Source organism: Gigantopelta aegis, unplaced genomic scaffold, assembly GCF_016097555.1.
Source record: "Gigantopelta aegis isolate Gae_Host unplaced genomic scaffold, Gae_host_genome ctg8212_pilon_pilon, whole genome shotgun sequence".
NCBI classification, from domain to species: Eukaryota; Metazoa; Mollusca; class Gastropoda; order Neomphalida; family Peltospiridae; genus Gigantopelta; species Gigantopelta aegis.
Genome location: NW_024536374.1, coordinates 95 through 8,722, shown reverse-complemented (window position 1 = coordinate 8,722; position 8,628 = coordinate 95). Strand labels below are relative to the sequence as shown.

The window sequence follows — 8,628 nt, the reverse complement described above, 5'->3', positions numbered from 1 at the left end:
CTATGTTAATTGTAGATACTTCTATGTTGACGCCTGTTCTTGTCATGTGTGTTAATTATGTATTTGAAAATGTCCTCTTGTTACACATTATAAATGTATCTGAGTATTTTTTTTTAATAAATCTTGAAAAATAATTTTAAAAAACCCAACAACCACAAACACAAAAAAACAAGCACCACCCAACATATACACCACGCATATAAATACTACCACCCCTCATCCTTAAATTTAAATAAGAAAACAACATGGGAGTTAAGCTGCTAATTTCACAGTTAACGAGTAGCGTCTACGACTACCCTAGTTGCGCACAAAATTGAGTATTTTTGTTTTTCTTTACAGGTACCCGAATACATGTTTCAAGCACAAGGAATCTGGACACTGTGATACTAGATGAAATAAAATTTCTTTCAAAACATATCTGCCCAGGATGATTTTTTTTTCCAACAACAAACACACTAACACTATCACCAGTGACAGTGATTGCAGGGAAATGTATTCTGTAAATAAGTGTGTGCTCACTTCATTCTTACTCGGAGTGTACTTAAAAAACCACCCCATCCATAATAAACAATAATAAAATCATTAAAAGACAAATAATAATAATAATAATAATAATAATAATAAAAATAATTATAATTAAAAAAAAAAAAAAAAAAAGTGTCTACAGCACCCGGTGGTGTTCCCAGGCGGTCACCCATCCAAGTACTAACCGGGCCCGACGTTGCTTAACTTCGGTGATCGGACGAGAACCGGTGCTTTCAACGTGGTATGGCCGTAGACAACAACTGTTGAAAAATAGGGTATACATACGTAATTTTCCGGAAGTCGATAGTATGGCCGTAGCTTTTGTTTTGTTTTATTTGTTGGAAAGACAGATCGAATGACTTATCGCCGGTGTTTTGTTTTGTCATGCAATTTTTAGTGAAGTTTTTTTTTAATCCACACAGTGATCTCCCTTGTGTATCGCGTAGAGAAAAAGAGCGTATCCACAAGACCGCCTCGGTGTTGTCGTGGTTAAGCCACTGGGCATGTAAGGTTGACAGATACAGGGCTCGGAGTACGGTACCAAAGCTCGCACCCGAAGTGAGGTTTAATTGACTCAATTGGTAGGTGTAACACCACTACACCCACTTATCTCTGACTAACCACTAACAATTAACAATTAACTCACTGTCCTGGACAGACAGCCCAGATAGCTGAGGTGTTTGCCCAGGACAGCGTGCTTGAACCTTAATTGGACGTAAAGCACGAAAATAAGTATGAAATGAAATGAGTCCCCGCTGGTTTTTTGCCATATAATTATTGGAATATTTGAAATAAATTATTAAGCTTAGTAATGGACAAGGAGGTATTATTTTTATATTTACATTTCGTTTTCTAGCCAATGTAACACTCATTTGGCTGAGGATCGTGGGTGACGTAGCCCAGTTGTAGACCGCTCAGCTCGTTTGATGAGCCGTCGGTCTAGGATCGATCCCCGTTCGGTGGGGCCCATTGGGCTATCTCTCTTACCAGCCAGTGCGTCCACGACTGGTATATCAAAAGCCGTGGTGTTATGTGCTATCCCTGGTCTGTGGTGTCGGTGCATATAACAGGTACATTATTAATAACAGAAAAAAAAATGTAGATCGCTTTCTAAGACTATTGTGTCATAATTACCAAATGTTTTGAGATCCAATAGCCGATGATTAATAAATCAATGTGCTCTAGTGGTGGTCGTTGAACAAAACAAACTTTAACTGTTTGGCTGTAACCGATATTTGGGCAGTTCATGTACCTTTACTAATGATATGCAGTAATAATGGCGGCTCTGCGCCCGGCCCCACACACACCCACACGCACGCCTGTCAGGAACCACGCGCACACAAACCATATTATGGTGTAGGCGGATGTTAAATGTAGTTAGTAAATTATGCTTTCTTAGGCATCAATATTTCACGATTGTAGATACATACCAATTTACTAAAATGTGGCATCACAGGTTATTGTGGAACCGGTTTTTTTTTTATGACTTTTCCCCCCCCTATCCCCTTTAACTTATTTCTTCTTCTTAAATATTTTTACTTTTTTAAATGCCCTATTAAATATTATTATTTATTAATATTTTTATTTACTATTGAACAATGTACACATCCATTAAATAAAATATATTAAAACACATAAATGTAACCGTTTACTAGCTCACATGACCTCGTATTGTAAAAACAACAGCTTCAAAGAACCGTTTACACCACTAGGGGGCTTACCCTGTTCTATCACACTTGATGTATTCTCTCTCCGCTATGTAAAAACATAAGTTCAAAGTAAACCTGTGTTTGAATAAATCCATTCCCTAAAAAACCTTAACCGACACCTCCTCCTCTAGGGTCCCATAGATTCTCTCTTCTTCATCTCCTCTCCCATCTAATCTCTCTCCCTCATCGAATCTCCTCCCTCTAAGTCTCCTCGTCTAATGGAGTTCTCCTCCCTCTACGTTCATCTCCCTCTCTATTCCTCCTCACAACTGATTCTACTCTCCGTCCTCATCTCCCCATGTCAAAAGCCCTCTCTCCTCTCTCAATCTCTCATCTCTCCCCTCTCCCTCTCCTCACTCTCTCCCCTCTCGATCGGTGCAGTCATTCTCTCCTCCAATCTTCCGTCACTCCCTCCGCCTCTCTAGTCTCTCTCTCTCCTCTCCTCTCCTCTCTTCCTCGAAAAACTCCCCTCCTCTCGCGTCTCTCTCTCCCCTTCTCTCTCTCTCTCGTCTCTCGCTCTCTCTCTCCCTCTCTCCTCTGTGTGTGTGTCTCCCTCTCCTCTGTCTCTGTCTCTCTGTCGTCTCAATATTAATATTAATATTATATTGATGAACAACAGCACTATTTTACATCCCGTACCTTCAATTGCAATGTCGTGGGACATTGCCTGGGTTTGGGGGTAGCCCGTGTCCATCCACATCGAACGACCCCCATCATATCTCAGACGAGCGCTGTATCCACACTAAGCGATACGCCGCCTAACTATAATTACAATGACAGATAGATGACGTCACGCAATTGTTTGTCGTTTATTAACGAACTTTGACCTCCACAAAAGTCAACAGGGATTTAGTGAAATATATAGAGACTATTTCATGGGTTTTTTTTTTTCAAATGGTATATGGAGAGATAGGAAGGTTCCCTTTAGAAATACAAGTAATGTTACGAATGGTGTTATTTTGGAGTAAACTGGTTAAAGGCGAAAATAAACTTAGAAAAGTATTTTATGTAAATTAATGTTTCCTTTAAACAGTGGTGAAAGAAATTCAATTTAAATGGTTGAAATTCATAAAAAGTATTTCGATAACACGGGAGTGGGGTACATCTATACCAATCAAAATAATGATTTCAAATTGTATAAACAAGAATTTGAAACAAAACCTCTGCAATCAATTTTATACAACAGTGATTCTCGGGATATTTCAAACTCTTCTAGGGGTCCAATTTTATACATTATTTAAAACAGAATTTTATTTTTCAAACCTATTCGTCGAGATTATCGTACCCTCAAATAGATGCTTAATAACTAAAGATTGCGTACGTCAAATTTAAGATTACCAATCGAAACTGGCAGATGCATAACATTCCTAGAGAAAACAGAATATGCAAACTTTCTAATACTGATATTGGAGATAAGTACCAGTATTTATTCAACTGTAAGAATGAAAACATTGAAAACATTAGAATAAAATATATAAAACAATATATATAAAACGTTTTTAAAAATGAAAGGTATGCTGTCATGTAATGCACCCTTTATTAGAAAAAAAACTAGCTATATTTATTAAAACATTATCTAGTCTAGTGAACTGACGTTTCGCCGCACCTTTTAGCCATTTTGTTTGCATATCTTGTGTTCTATGTTTAATTGTAGATACTTCTATGTTGACGGCCTGTTCTTGTCATGTGTGTTAATTATGTATTTGAAAATGTCCTCTTGTTACACATTATAATGTATCTGAGTATTTTTTTTTTTAATAAATCTTGAAAAAATAATTTTAAAAAACGCCCAACAACCACAAACAAAAAAACAACAACACCAACCAACATATACACCACGCATATAAATACTACCACCCCTCATCCTTAAATTAAATAAGAAAACAATGGGTAGTTAAGCTGCTAATTTCACAGTTAACGAGTAGCGTCTACGACTACCCTAGTTGCGCACAAAATTGAGTATTTTGTTTTTCTTTACAGGTACCCGATACATGTTTCAAGCACAAGGAATCTGGACACTGTGATTACTAGATGAAATAAAATTTCTTTCAAAACAATTGCCCAGATGATTTTTTTTCCAACACAAACACAACTAACACTATCACCAGTGACAGTGATTGCAGGGAAATGTATTCTGTAAATAAGTGTGTGCTCACTTCATTCTTACTCGGAGTGTACTTAAAAAAAACCACCCCATCCATAATAACAATAATAAAATCATTAAAAGACAAATAATAAATAATAATAATAATAATAAAATAATTATAATTTAAAAAAAAAAAAAAAAAAAAGTGTCTACAGCACCCGTGTGTTCCCAAGGCGGTCACCCATCCAAGTACTAACCGGGCCCGACGTTGCTTAACTTCGGTGATCGGACGAGAACCGGTGCTTTTCAACGTGGTATGGCCGTAGACAACAACTGTTGAAAAATAGGGGTATACATACGTAATTTTCCGGAAGTCGATATATGGCCGTAGCTTTTGTTTTTGTTTTATTTTCATGGAAAGACAGATCGAATGACTTATCGCCGGTGTTGTTTTTACATGCAATTTTAGTGAAGTTTTTTTTAATCCACACAGTGATCTCCCTTGTGTATCGCGTAGAGAAAAAGAGGCCCACAAGACCGGCCTCGGTGTTGTCGTGGTTAAGCCACTGGGCATAAGGTTTGACAGATACAGGGCTCGGAGTACGGTACCAGCTCGCACCCGAAGTGAGGTTTAATGACTCAATTGGTAGGTGTAACCCCACTACACCCACTTATCTCTGACTAACCACTAACAATTAACAAGTAATCTCACTGTCCTGGACAGACAGCCCCAGATAGCTGAGGTGTTTGCCCAGGACAGCGTGCTTGAACCTTAATTGGACGTAAGCACGAAAATAAGTAGAAATGAAATGAGTCCGCTGGTTTTTGCCATATAATTATTGGAATATTGAAATAAATTATTAAGCTTAGTAATGGACAAGGAGGTATTATTTTTATATTTACATTTCGTTTCTAGCCAATGTAACACTCATTTGGCTGAGGAGCGTGGGACGTAGCCCAGTTGTAGAGACCGCTCGTTTGATGAGCCGTCGGTCTAGGATCGATCCCCTTCGGTGGGCCCATTGGGCTATCTCTCTTACCAGCCAGTGCGTCACGACTGGTATATCAAAAGCCGTGGTATGTGCTATCCTGTCTGTGGGTCGGTGCATATAACAGGTACATTATTAATAACAGAAAAAAAATGTAGAGCGCTTTCTAAGACTATGTGTCAGAATTACCAAATGTTTGAGATCCAATAGCCGATGATTAATAAATCAATGTGCTCTAGTGGTGTCGTTGAACAAAACAAACTTTAACTGTTTGGCTGTAACGATATTTGGAGTTCATGTACCTACTAATGATATAGTAATAATGGCTCTGCGCCCGGCCCCCACACACACACACGCACGCTGTCAGGCATTCAGGCGCACACAAAGACAAATTATTTTTCTCCTTCCTTCCTAGGATGTTAAATGTAGTTATTAAATTTGTTTCATACATGCTTTCTTAGGCATCAATATTCCCCTTTACTCAATTTGTAGAATACTTTACCCACATCACAGATTAACTGTATTGTACAAAATGTGCCAATGGACCCATCACAGGTTATTTATTGGCTGGAACCGTTTTTTTTTTATGCCTTTTAGTATTATTATTCTCTTCTTCTTTAATATTTTACTTTTTTAACTCCCCCACTAACTTATTATTCTTTATCTATTAATATTTTTTTTTGACTTCACATCCATGTGAACAAGGTCTAAACATCCATTAAATAAAAGTGATCTTAACTACGCTCCCTGCAACTCACAACTGATGTATACACACCGTTGTTACAACATACAAAGAACAACTTGTTTTTGACTAAGCTAACCCTTGTTCTATCACTATCTGATGTCTATCAACTCGTATGTAAACACAAAAGTTCAAAGTAAAAATGTGTATTGGTTTAACGACACCACTAGGGCACATAGATTCATTCCATTATCGTTCTAATGGATGACCCGCCCTTTCGTTTAAACCTACCTTTCTCAGATAAAAATCATCTCGCCCTCTCTCTCTCTCTCTCTCTTTCTCCCGTCTCTCTATCTCTCAATTCCCTCTCTCCCCATCTCCTCTCTCTGCGACGACTCCTCTCTCCACTCTCTCCTCACTCTCGCTCTCTCTCTCTCATCTCCTCTCTCTCTCCCCCTCTCTCTGTGTGGTGTGTGTCTCTCGTCTGTCTCTGTCTCTCAATATTAATATTAATATTAATTGAACAACAGCACTATTTACTCCCGTAAACCTTCAATTGCAATGTCGTGGAACATATGCCTGGGTTTGGGGGTAGCCCGTGTCCAGCCACATCGAACGACCCATCATATCTCAGACGAGCGCTGTATCCACTAAGCGATACGCCGCCTAACTATAAATTTACAATGACAGATAGATGACGTCACGCAATTGTTTGTCGTTTATTAAACGAACTTTGACCTCCAAAAAACAAAGTCAACAGGGATTTATCTGAAATATATAGATACTATTTTCATGGGTTTTTTCAAATGAGATGGTATATGAGAGATTTTCAAATGGTCTATGGAGAAGGAAGGTTCCCTTTATGAAATACAAGTAATGTTACGAATGTGTTATTTTGGAGAGTAAACTGGTTAAAGGCAGTAAAATAAACTTAGAAGTATTTTATATGTAATTAATGTTTTCTTTAAACAGTGGTCGAAAAAGGAAATCAATTTAAATGGTTGAAATTCATAAAAAAGTATTCGATAACACGGGAGTGGGGGTACACACTCTATACCATCAAATATATGATTTCAATTTGTATAAACAAGAATTGAAACAAAACCTCTGCAATCAATTTAGCTACAACAGTGATTCTCGGATATTACAAACTCTTCTAGGGTCAATTTTATACATTATTTAAAACAGAATTTTATTTCGAAACCTATTTTCGTCGAGATTATCGTACCAAAATAGATGCTTAATAACTAAATTGCGTACGTCAAATTTAAGATTACCAATCGAAACTGGCAGATGTCATAACATTCCTAGAGAAAACAGAATATGCAAACTTTCCTAATAACTGATATTGGAGATAAGTACCAGTATTTTATCAACTGTAAGAATGAAACATTGAAAACATTAAGAATAAAAATATAACAAGAAATATATATAAAACGTTTTTTAAAATGAAAGGTATGCTGTCATGTAATGCACCATTATTAGAAAAACAAACTAGCTATATTTATAAAACCATTATCTAGTCTAGTGAACTGATGTTTCGCCGCACCTTTTAGCCCAGTTTTTTTGTTTGCATATCTTGTGTTCTATGTTTAATTGTAGATACTTCTATGTTGACGCCTGTTCTTATCATGCTGTGTTAATTATGTATTTGAAAATGTCCTCTTGTTACACATTTATAATGTATCTGAGTTTTTTTTTTATATAATCTTGAAAAATATTTTAAAAAAACAACAACCACAAACAAACAAAAAAACAACACATCCACCAACATATACACCACGCATATAATACTACTACCACCCCTCATCCTTAAATTTAATAAGAAACACAATGGAGTTAAAGCTGCTAATTTCACAGTTAACGAGTAGCGTCTACGAATACCCTAGTTGCGCACAAATATGAGTATTTTTGTTTTTCTTTACAGGTACCCGATACATGTTTCAAGCACAAGAATCTGGACACTGTGATACTATCTGAAATAAAATTTCTTTCAAAACATTGCCCAGATGATGATGTTTTTTTTTCCAACAACAAACACACTAACACTATCACCATTGACAGTGGATTGCAGGGAAAATGTATTCCTGTAAATAAGTGTGTGCTCACTTCATTCTTTACTCGGAGTGTACTGTAAAAAAACCACCCCATCCATAATAACAATAATAAAATCATTAAAAGACAACCTAATAATAAATATAATAATAATAATAAAAAAATAATTATAATTAAAAAAAAAAAATTAAAAAAGTGTCTACAGCACCCGGTGTTCCCCAAGCGGTCACCCATCCAAGTACTAACCCGGCCCCGACGTTGCTTAAACTTCGGTGATCGGACGAGAACCGGTGCTTTCAACGTGGTATGGCCGTAGACAACAACTGTTGAAAAATAGGGGGTATACATACGTAATTTTCCCGGAAGTCGATATATGGTCCGTAGCTTTTGTTTTGTTTTTATTGTTGGAAAGACAGATCGAATGACTTATCGCCGTGTTGTTTACATTGCATTTTAGTGAAGTTTTTTTTTAAATCCACACAGTGATCTCCTTTGGGGGTATCCGCGTAGAGAAAAAGAGTCCCACAAGACCGGCCTCGGTGTTGTCGTGGTTTAGCCACTGGGCATAGGTTGACGATACAG

The 8,628-nt window shown here is 37.1% G+C and overlaps 3 non-coding genes across 3 annotated transcripts; all 3 read right to left on the bottom strand.

Annotated features, from left to right (window-relative positions):
- Nucleotides 1-658: 658 nt before the first annotated feature.
- On the bottom strand, nt 659-780 carry LOC121366988. Its single transcript, XR_005957277.1, has one exon. It is a non-coding gene; the product is annotated as a 5S ribosomal RNA (ribosomal RNA).
- Nucleotides 781-4,526: 3,746 nt separating this feature from the next.
- LOC121366989 lies at nt 4,527-4,648 on the bottom strand. The gene has a single exon (XR_005957278.1). It is a non-coding gene; the product is annotated as a 5S ribosomal RNA (ribosomal RNA).
- A 3,594-nt stretch (nt 4,649-8,242) lies between these two features.
- LOC121366990 lies at nt 8,243-8,364 on the bottom strand. Its single transcript, XR_005957279.1, has one exon. It is a non-coding gene; the product is annotated as a 5S ribosomal RNA (ribosomal RNA).
- Nucleotides 8,365-8,628: the final 264 nt, after the last annotated feature.